Source organism: Crocuta crocuta, unplaced genomic scaffold (genome assembly GCF_008692635.1).
Source record: "Crocuta crocuta isolate KB4526 unplaced genomic scaffold, BGI_CrCroc_1.0 scaffold21, whole genome shotgun sequence".
NCBI classification, from domain to species: Eukaryota; Metazoa; Chordata; class Mammalia; order Carnivora; family Hyaenidae; genus Crocuta; species Crocuta crocuta.
This window is the reverse complement of record NW_027527938.1, coordinates 2,269,751-2,280,580: the sequence shown is the minus strand read 5'-3', so window position 1 is coordinate 2,280,580 and position 10,830 is coordinate 2,269,751. Positions and strand designations below refer to the sequence as shown.

General features: G+C 36.9%; 1 pseudogene; it reads left to right on the top strand.

Moving 5' to 3' along the window:
• The first annotated feature begins 2,144 nt into the window (after positions 1 to 2,144).
• Positions 2,145 to 9,643, top strand: LOC144221700 (small VCP/p97-interacting protein pseudogene; annotated as a pseudogene).
• Positions 9,644 to 10,830: the final 1,187 nt, after the last annotated feature.

Sequence of the window (10,830 nt, the reverse complement as noted above, 5' to 3'; positions counted from 1 at the left end):
TCATAAAGTTATATTGTTTTGTGGAAATCCTTTTATAATCTACTGGGGTGGCTTGAGTAGCCAAGACAAAAATATTTATATACAAATGAATCAGAGGTCAGCTGAAAATAAACTTGGAAAATATAATAAAATCAAACAAATTTAGAAAGTGTGCATAAAACAATACATACAATTTATTTATTTATTTTGGAGTATCAAGTTACTCATGAAATAAAAACTCCTCTATGTGTTAGTGAGATGAAGAACATCGAAGTCTCCTAAATATGTATCATGGTATCTGAGGCAGAAATATTACTTGGTTCTAAAAAGCATTTTCGAGTTAATTCTAATCACATCTTATAGATGCGATTCAAGAAAGTAACTAAAAACTCTGAGTCAGGGCTAGAGCTATGCACAGGGGTAAAATAAAAATGTCACTGAACAAGTAAAATATATTCAAGTTTTCCCAGGAGGAAAAAAAATAGCCTCACCTGGGGAGAGGCCTGACTGCTCTAAAAAAATGTTACATAACACAATATCCACAGAGGAACTAGCATAGATGATTTATGGAGCCTGAGAGAGATACAAAGTACATTGGAACATAAATATATGAGCAGGTGCGAAATCGTCCTGAATATGAAAATCGATGAGGGTGAATGGGAGAACACCTTTCATTATGTATCACCAGTTATAATTTAATGGAAATGCAATACGGAATTTTCTTTAGAGAGAACAGCAGAACTTTAAAACAGAGCTTAAGACATAGAGATGATAACTATTCATGTTAGGAGGAAAAAGACTCCCAAGAAGGCACTGCTAGTGAACAACTTCAGATTTTGTTTTATGGTCATTAGTATATAAATATCTGTAATTAGAGGAAGAGACAGGTAAGTCAATAGCAAGATGTCATGTTTAATTTAGAGCTTTGACATTATCTAGCCTTACTCTTAACTGTGAGCAGTTTTCTAGGGAATGGTTTTAGTTCTGCAAATACAAATGCTTCTGTATTTGGTATAATATGTGACCATTTTTCAAAAATAAAGAAGTACTGCTGTTATGACTAAATGGCTTAAGATAGAATGATTTAACTTGACTTTTTAAGTAGGTAAATAAATAAGATTCAAACATACTTCAAATGATAAGCATTGTATTTGGGATAATATGAAAGGATCTGCTGGAGAATCTGACTAGTGGATTAATGTAGAATATGTGCCTTGGTTAATTGATGAATCTGCTCATATAACGTGGAGGACCATGAATTACTCTAAGGTAATGGACGTTTCCAAAATGTTTTAAATTCTCCTAATGGCTTCAATATACTTTATTCTTTATTTCTTATCTGATCCTTCAGGGTGATTTAAAATGACAAACAGACCCTTAAAAACTATTATTCTACATTTCCATAAGCCCACATGCCTCTTCTCATGCTGCTTTTTAAACAATTAGACCAGTATAACAGAAAAGGTGTCAGTATCCCATTAAATTGAATTAAACTATGATATTCCATTGTTCTGAAAGCAAAACTGCTTGACATACAGTCAAGTAAAACTGTTCAAGTGTACCTGAAGAAGAAACTGATCAACAATATCATATTAATACTGATACAGAGATTTCTTTTTTAAAGATGTGTAACAGGGACACCTGGGTGGCTCAGTTGGTTAAGCGTCTGACTTCAGCTCAGGTTATGATCTCATGGTTCATGGGTTCGAGCCCCACATCAGGCTCTGTGCTCTCAGCGCAGAGCCTGGAGCCTGTTTCAGATTCTGTGTCTCCCTCTCTCTTTGACCCTCCCCTGCTCACACTGCCTCTCTCTCTCTCAGAAAGAAATAAAACATTTTTAAAAAAAAGATGTGTAACAAATATGCATTGCAAGCAATTGTTATTACTCTTAATATATTTTAGTTCTGTAGCTTTTTGAGGAAAGACAGATCCGGATGCAATGAAGCCTCATCCCCCCCAACCCCACTCCTCCTCCACACACACTGAAACTTTTTAGTAACTTAGTAAAAAGTTGGTTCAGCTGGTCCCAGTTAGCTCAGTAACACAGCCTGAATCTAGCTGCTAATTTTAGAGGCTCTTCTTTGTTGAAAGCCTCCCTAGTCTACCAGGGAGCCTCTATTGTTATGTAGTCACATAGAAGTTTCTCATCCACTGTCCCTATAAATATGGTGAGAATTATGGAGAAGGATGCCTCAGCTGAAAAGTTTGACCTTAATGCAGATAGTCCATCAGTGTGTGGAATAAGCTGTGTAAATATAGAAGTTTGGTAAGTTAGGTGCTTCATTACCTCTCTGCTAGTAAAATTTTTCCCAGTAAATCTTATTTTACATCTGGCCTATTTGCTTATCTACATCAAATCTTATTTGCACAGATGAATTTAGTGGTGAGTGTTGGTTCATTTGGGCAGCCATAACTAAAACACATAGGCTTAAACCATAAATATTTATTTCTCACAATTCTGGAGGCTGGAAAGTCCAAGATCAAGGCACCAACAGAGTCAGTGTCTGGTGAGAAACCTGTTGTGTCCTCACATGGAAAAATGAGAGAACTCTCTGGAGTTCTTTTGTAAGGGCACTAAGCTCATTCTTTGGGCTCCATCCTCATGACCAAATCACTCTCCCAAAGCCCTCCCTCTAACATCATATTAGAGGTTAGAATTTCAACTTAAGAAATTTGAGGGAACACAACATTCAGTCCATAACAGCTGAGTATCCGTAACTCCTGTATAGGATGGGTATTGACCATAAAAGTATGCACTCCAGTGGTATCAATGCTATTGGATTTTAAAATAGTGTCTATTCAGCCCCCACGCATCACACCATAGTGGAAACACCCCTTCCAGGGGCAGTTACAGGTCATAGGGAATGCTGGTGGCCAAGTTCTGCAAGTATCCAAGTGGTAGAATAGTTATGAAGTGTCCCAGCTCAGCATCTTCCAAAAGGGCCACTGAGAAAATTGTCCCAAACTCTACAGAGACAGCATAGGTGTGGCAGCTCCCAGCCCCAGAGCAAGCATGGCAGCAATAGGATGTGCTAACCTAGGGCCATCAAGCCTTCAGAAAGGCTTGCTCCAGACCCTAAGTGTGATGAAGCAGTGGCAGTCCATCCGTCACCAAAACCCCCAAACAACAGGCAATTTGAAATAGCATAAAAAACATAAAGCAAATAATGTCCCTAAAACAAGCAGATTGTTAAAAGAAAGGTTGATTTGCTACCAAAGGAAAACACTGAGTAATAAGACTAGTAGCAGAGAAAAAGAGGTCAGACAATTTAGAGCTCAGAAAACTCCTGCAAAACTACATGCACTTTATGGCTGAAGTCTGAGGGAAGGATAAGATCAAAGGGGCCAGCAGAGCTTATAGATATGAGGATTCAATGCACAACCTATTAGATGGTCTGATGCAAAACTTCAGAATTGATTTGGCTGTTCCTATTGTTAAAGGATTTTTTACCTCAATACCTGGGATTTGTTGTCTTGTCGCTTCGAAGAATGAAGACATGGATGCAAACTAAAATGAGCAGCAGGCAAAAGTTTATTAGGGTATAAGATTAGAAAGTAAGAAGAGTTGGAAAGCTCTCTTTACACAGAGAGGATATTAGAAAGTGAATACCCCTGAGTATGGGCAAGGGACTTTATTTTATAGGGCTTCAGTCTGTTCCCCCTTTCCCCTGTTTGTGAGCCTGTTAACTGTAGGTGCTGGGTTATTTATTTCTGTGGGAGACATGAGGGAGCAGTAGATAATGTCTGTTACATTCTTAAGAAAGACTTTACCTCTGAGGAAGCTTTTCTCATGGTCAGGCTTGAGGGAGTTTTCTTCATGGTCAACCCTGAGGGAATTTTATTCATGGTCAGACGTTCACAGAAATGTTTCAAAATATGTGGTTTTGCTTCCAGGGACCTTCAAGCCCTAGCCTCTCCCTTTCTGCCTACTCTACCCTATCCTTCCCCTTCATACTATGGAGAAAAAATTACATAAGTTGACCTTCCCCCTTGAATTTGGAGAATTCACAGGATAAATGAGGCAGAGATAAGAAACAGGTCAGGGAACATATCTCTGTTCTTCCTTTCAGGGGAGAGGGGCATATTCAAAATATTCCTGAACTAGCTAGATATTGGGGCTTGCATGTCTCTTAGTTTATTTTTGTGTGTGGATTGTCTTTGTCTTTCTTTTGTTAAGCTGTAAAATTATATAGATGTTCTAGGTGCAAGATTGCATGGACACGATGCTTGGCTACAAGCCTTATAGAGTCTGTTTTTGGCGGCTATGAAAGTTGGAAAATTTATGGAAACAAGTGGTCTGTGATCATAAAGCTTGCTAATACTGACAGTTATAACAATGTCTCATTCCAGAAGAAGAAAATGTGATGGTCTCATTATGGGTTGAATTGTATCCTACACAAATTTATATATTGAAGCTCTAACTTCCAGTACCTCAGAATGAAATCTGACTTTGCAGATGGAGTCTTTCAGAGGTAATCAAGTTAAAATGAGATAATTAGTGAGACCGAAATTCATTATGACTGGTGTCATTTTAAAAGGGGAAAATTTAGACACAGACACACAGGGAGAACACCATGTGAAGATGAATGCATAATGCTTCTGCAAGTCAGGGAACATAAAGATTACCACCAACTCACCAAAAGCTAGAGGAAAGTCATGGGACCATCCTTCAAAAGAAACTCACCCTTCCAACACCCAGATCTTGTACTTCTAGCTTCTAGAACTGTGAGAAAATAAATTTTTGTTGTTGAAACCAACCACTGTGTGGTTATGTTGGTATGGCAGCTCTAGTAACTAAGTTAGGTCTTCATCCACAAAATTCAGAATAGGAGAAAGTTCTATGCAATGCTGCCTCCAGCTTCAGAGCCCAATCTGGCCAGCGGAAGTCCTACTAAGGACTAACATGGCTTCAACAGGAATGTGGCCACAGTTGCTCCTTAAAAACTGTGAATCAGGACCTTGTGACTGCCATGGCCGGAACTTGCTATGTAGCCTTGGACATTGCTGATGCTTTATGTCTTGTATCACTTGTGAAGAAAACCAAAACCAACTTTCCCTCATCTAACAGGCCTGTTGTATGACTTTACCCTCTGAACTTATCAGTGATATGTCATCAAAACAGTAAATAAACCTAAGTGTGTATGTAGTGCTGGCCAATGTTCAGACAACCTCTACAGTGATATCTACACTTGGGAAGATACTGACGCATTTTTCTAATAGAAACAAAGAAAAAATGTGTAGGTCCTTTGTTAGCTGCTCCCACAAAATTCAGTTTTATTTTCATAAGCATTCAGTTCTGAATATTTCATAATTTCCTTTGTGTTTTTGTCTTTAATCCAGGAATTAATTTGTAGTCTGTTACTCAATTTAAATCCTTTGGGGATTTTCCAGATACCTCCTGGTTACTGTTTACTAATTATCCAGTGTGGTTACAGAACATACTCTGTATGACTTCAATCATTTAAGGTTTGTTGAGGGAGGACTTTATAAAACGTCAATTGGGTTAAATGGATTGATAGCAATCAGATTTTGTAGAAGTTATGCTGTGCATTATAGCTTTTCCATCTTCTCATTTTCAACCCACTTATATCCCTAAATTTGAAACTCATCTTTTGTCCTTAGCATTAGATTTCACTTATCTTAGGGGTGCCTGAGTGGCTCAGTAGGTTAAGCATCCTACTTTTGATTTCAGCTCAGGTCATGATCCCAGGTTTGTGGCATCAAGCCCCACATCGGGCTGTGCCCTGACAGCATGGGGTCTGCTTAGGATTCTCTCTCTCTCTCTGCCCTTCCCCCACTTGTGCTTGCTCCTTCTCTCTAAATAAGAAATAAATAAATATTAAAATTTTTGACTTATCTTAAAATGTCTTTTTTTCCCCCACCTTCACTTGGAAGTATATATTCATTGGTTAGAAAACTCTACCTTAAAAGTTTTTTTTTATTTTATCTTTTAGCTCTGTAAGCTTTCTCTCCATTTCCCTTTGTCCTTTGTTCCTGAGTCACCTATTCTTTTTTTTTTTTCATCTTCTGTATGTGATATCATTTTATCTTGGATTACTTTTGAGATTTCTTTTAACATATAGTTTTTAGCAGTTGGAACAAAGTGTAATTTGGTATGATTTCCTTGATAATTAATCTCTTTTGTGCTTTATGAGCTTCCTAAGTCTGTGGACTCCTTTTGAGCAATTCCTGCCAGCTTGTTACTGGGACCTACTTGATAGAAATCATCTCACAGAAAGAAAAGTCATGATTCAAACATTCTCATTCTGCAACAGGTCTTTTCAGAAATAAATGCCCATAAAGTGAGACAAGTTTCACATAGTTTCATTATGAAATGGAAACTATAACTCCAGTGAAGTGCAAACCTTATACTCCCAAGACTATAAAGTTATTTCCAATTATACACTGGGAAGGCCTTTGTAATATAGTGATAATTTTAAAAAACTGATTCAAGAAGATATTGCTTATGATACTTGGCACCTAAATTGATAGCATAGTTAACTGATATAATAGCCAACCTCTGAATTTGTGATAAAACCAGCAGAATACTATAACCATTCATCCTAATGATGATAAACTGTTGATACTCCAATCTATTAAGTGCTTTTTCTTCTAATTGTCTTCCTAAAGATAGGGTAGAAGTTTTCAACATGGACACCATTGACATTTTGGGTCAGATCATTGTTCCTTTGGGGGGCCATTATGGGATTTGTAGTATGATTAGTAACCTCTTTGGCTCTACTTACCAGGTACCAATCATATCCCCTACCACTGCCAATTGTGACAGTTAAAAATGTCTCCAGACATTGCCACACATTTTCTGCAGGGAAAATAACCTCCAGTTGAGATCCACTGTTATAGAGAATACCTCCCTTAAAGTAAGTCTTTATTCAGGTTTTCTGGGGAGATGATGGGGAAGAGGTGTCAGTAATGGCCTATCTGAGTAGAGGTATTGATCTGTATTCAGGACTGAATAGTTAAAGAGTTGCTACCTTCTAGAAACATATACAACAGCTTATTCAAAAATTTGATCTTCATATGACACTTATAAAAGCCTAGGTGAAGTGACACATCTAGAGATAACCATCTGCACTTACAAAGTATGTTAGCCATCATCTATTCTACAACCCACTAAACCCATGTTGTACAACCCATGTTGTAACCCATCATAATAATGGAACCACCAAAAAGAATTAGAATGACTAGTATGAAATTTTCCTTACTTACGTGATTGCCACTTTGCCAGACTTCTCAATGATAAACTCTATAGGATCAGCTGGTCACATTCTAGTCAGCTATTTACAGTGACACATGAGGGGCACCTGCATGGCTTAATTGGTTAAGTGCCTGATTTTTGATTTGGTCTCAGCTCATGGTCTCATGGCTCATGAGTCTGAGCCAACCATCAGGCTGATGGAAGGCACAGAGCCTGCTTGGAATTCTTTCTCTCTCCCTCTGTCTTTGCCCCTCCCCTGCTTGCACTATATCTCTCTCTCCTAAAATAAATAAAATAAACCTTAAAAAATTTTAAGTGAACGTGAACACACACACATAGCTGCCTTTGTATGCATCCAAGAGTCAGGGAGAAAAAGATTATGAGTGGAAACAACTAAGTAGTAAAGCGATTCTTGCACTTTGATAGTATCTTTTTTGGTAGATAATGTTGTTCAGATGATAGACACCTGATGAACATGAACAAGGACACAGGCTTTGCCTCCAGTGATTCCACAGCCACTGTGCTCTGCCTCCAAATGTTATTCATAGAGACAGAAAGATAATTATTGTGTTTTTATTGAACTTATTACTCCAAAAAAGGAAATAAGGGAATAGGAACAGTCTGTATTATCCATGAGAGTCCATGACAGTCAATCTTGAAAGAGTTAGGAGACCAGGGGAGGGTGGTAAATATCTCTCTCCCCTTTTAACAGATAAGGACAGAAAGCTCCAATCAACCTCTTATGATTTTCCCAGGTAGTAGCTCATAAAGTAACTTCCTCACAATGTTGGATATGTTACTTCCCCTCTTATGCCATTATATGACACCTTATTTACTCTCACATCCCAGAATATATCCCAACTACCTCTATGATCCAAAGTGAAATAGAGATAAAAGGGAGAAAATAAAATAGTTCCATAAGCATTGAAGGCTACGCTAGGAAGGAATGGATCTGGATTATGTTGGTGGCTAATTTCTTACCCTCTTTTGGTAGATCAGTTAACAGTTGACTTAGTAGGTTTGAGTTGGCACAAGAATGGTTTAATACCAGAAACTGCTGTTGGACATTTCTAATTTCTAACAGGCCTCCTTTTCAACCAGAGAAGTCCAATTTTAGATATTTATACAACCAGCTCCTACATAGTTGACCCAATAACTATGTAACTAATATAAGGGGTATCTACTGAAAAGTTGGCTATGGTAGATACAGTCCATCTATACTAAGCCTAAACTGTGGGCTCAGGGTTAATCTTCTGAGGTTATGGTGTCCCTCTACTTAAACTTCTTGTTGATTTTTCCCCAATAAAGCTTCTTTTATAGCCACACTAAGTGTAATTAGTGATGTCTGTCTGTAACCCTTTCATACCGTAATTTTATTCTAGAATGTCCTACAATGTTCATAATTATTATAAACATATATTAAAAAGAAATATTTAACATGTTAACATTATTTTAAGTATTAGTATGTTGGATTTCTCTAAAATAACATTAATGCATTCAATCAAACTTTAAACTCCCTTGTATCACTACCTGTAGAGTAATGAAAATATATTTCATGACATTTTGATTAAATTTCAAAATGTTCATAGACTTTAATACTGGCATTATCATTAAATTCTTTTTGCTGTACAGAAAAAGTCAAATTGATTTGATAATATATTCTTGATAATCAAGGTTATACACAGTAAAAAAAAAAAAAAATGAAATGTCACCCAACCTTGGCTTGAAATTGAAATCTTTTTTCCTAATATAATCTTTATCATGTAATAAATAAAATGATTATTCCCAAAATTGTTTCTGACACTGATATAATTTTAGTATATTTTGTATTTAAACAAAACAGTTTTTAAGGGTTTTTTTCTATATAAGCAAAGTATTGGCAATAGAATGTAATGAGGTTTTTTTTTAATGTTTTTAATTTATTTCTGAGAGAGACAGAGAGAGAGGCAGAATGAACAGGGGAAGATCAGAGAGAGAGGGAGACACAGAATCTGAAACAAGTTCCAGGCTTTGAGCTAGCTGCCAGCACAGAGCCCAACACAGGACTTGAACCCATGAACTGTGAGATCATGACCTGAACCGAAGTCGGACATTTAACCAACTGAGCCATCCAGGTGCCCCTAGAATGTAATGGGTTTTAATAAAACTTCCACAAATTTTATTATGGTCATGTGTGAGCCCACTAAGGTGACCCCCACCCACTTTTCCAACGGGGCTGTGTTTTCCCTGTCCTAGGGAGTCTGCATCTCCTTGGTGAGACCTGAAAGGAAAAAGAGCAAAGGTTGCAGAGGCTGCAGAGAGAAGACACGATGAGGCTGCATGTTGGGACATTTTGGGTGTTCAGACCAGGGAAGTAGAAAAAGAAAAAGAAAAAAAAAATACATAGAAAAACAAATCGCTCAGTCTGGGCCTCCACCAGAAGGTGAACATGGATGGAAAGTTTCATAAGGATAACATGAGTGGAAAAGTTTACTGCCAGTAATAAAATCTGCCATCAAATGGACGTCCTCAGCTCAATTTGCTCTCTTTGAATAAAGATTCAGACTTTGTAATTTTAGTTCAATTAAATGCAATCAGTGCCTTTTCAGTATTGACATATTGAAACTGCTTTTGATTTTCAAACTAAGAAAATGGACACACCTTTCATTAAATACTTATTTTCCTGCATTTGTTCTTCTGCAGGGAGTGGGTGATTTGCCATTGTTTAGTAATTAAAACATGGATCTGAGTAGTGAATACATATATATTACATGTTAAATGACTGCATTCATGAAAACATTCGAGTTTGCCAATGTGTTTTCTCTCCTTTATAAATGACCTAACAATCTATAGTTTTCTGCTTAGGCTAGTGTCTCTTTTTATTACATTATCTATGAAGGCTTTTGTTTAAACTTATGGACTTCATGCCTTTAAACATCATCAGGGAAAATCTTGAAAACTCATTTGAAGGGCTTATGTGAAGGAACACTGTAAATTTTTATAACTTACTAAGTAATAGTTGTGGAAAATGTTGGATTTTTCCCAATTCCATCTATATTTCTAAATATGACTCATAAAATGAATTCTGTATCTCCCTCTCTGTCTGTCCCTTCTCCGTTCATACTCTGTCTCTCCCTGTCTTTGAAAAATAAATGAAAATGTTTAAAATTTTTTAAAAGAAAAGTTAGGGGGCACCTGGGTGGCTCAGTCAGTTGGGTGTCCTACTTCAGCTCAGGTCATGATCTCACAGTTGATGGGTTCAAGTTCCACGTCAGGCTTTGTGCTGATAGCTCAGAGCCTGGAGTCTGCTTCTGATTCTGTGTCTCCATCTCTCTCTCTGCCCTGTCACTTCTAATGCTATGTCTCTCTTTGTCTCTCAAAACTAAATAAAAATGTTAAAAAATTTAAAAAAAATTTTTAAAATAACATATAGTGTTTTACATTGCAATAAAGTGGATTTTTCCCTTGCTTAAAAAATCATATATTTTTATAACTTTATATATATATATATATACACACCAGTGAAAACTACACAGCATAATTTAAAAATATCAAGGAAATGGTTTCTTGGATATGACACCAATGGAATACAACATAATATGAAGCCTTACATAAGTATAAATTGTATAATTTCACTTACATGAAGTTTTAGAATG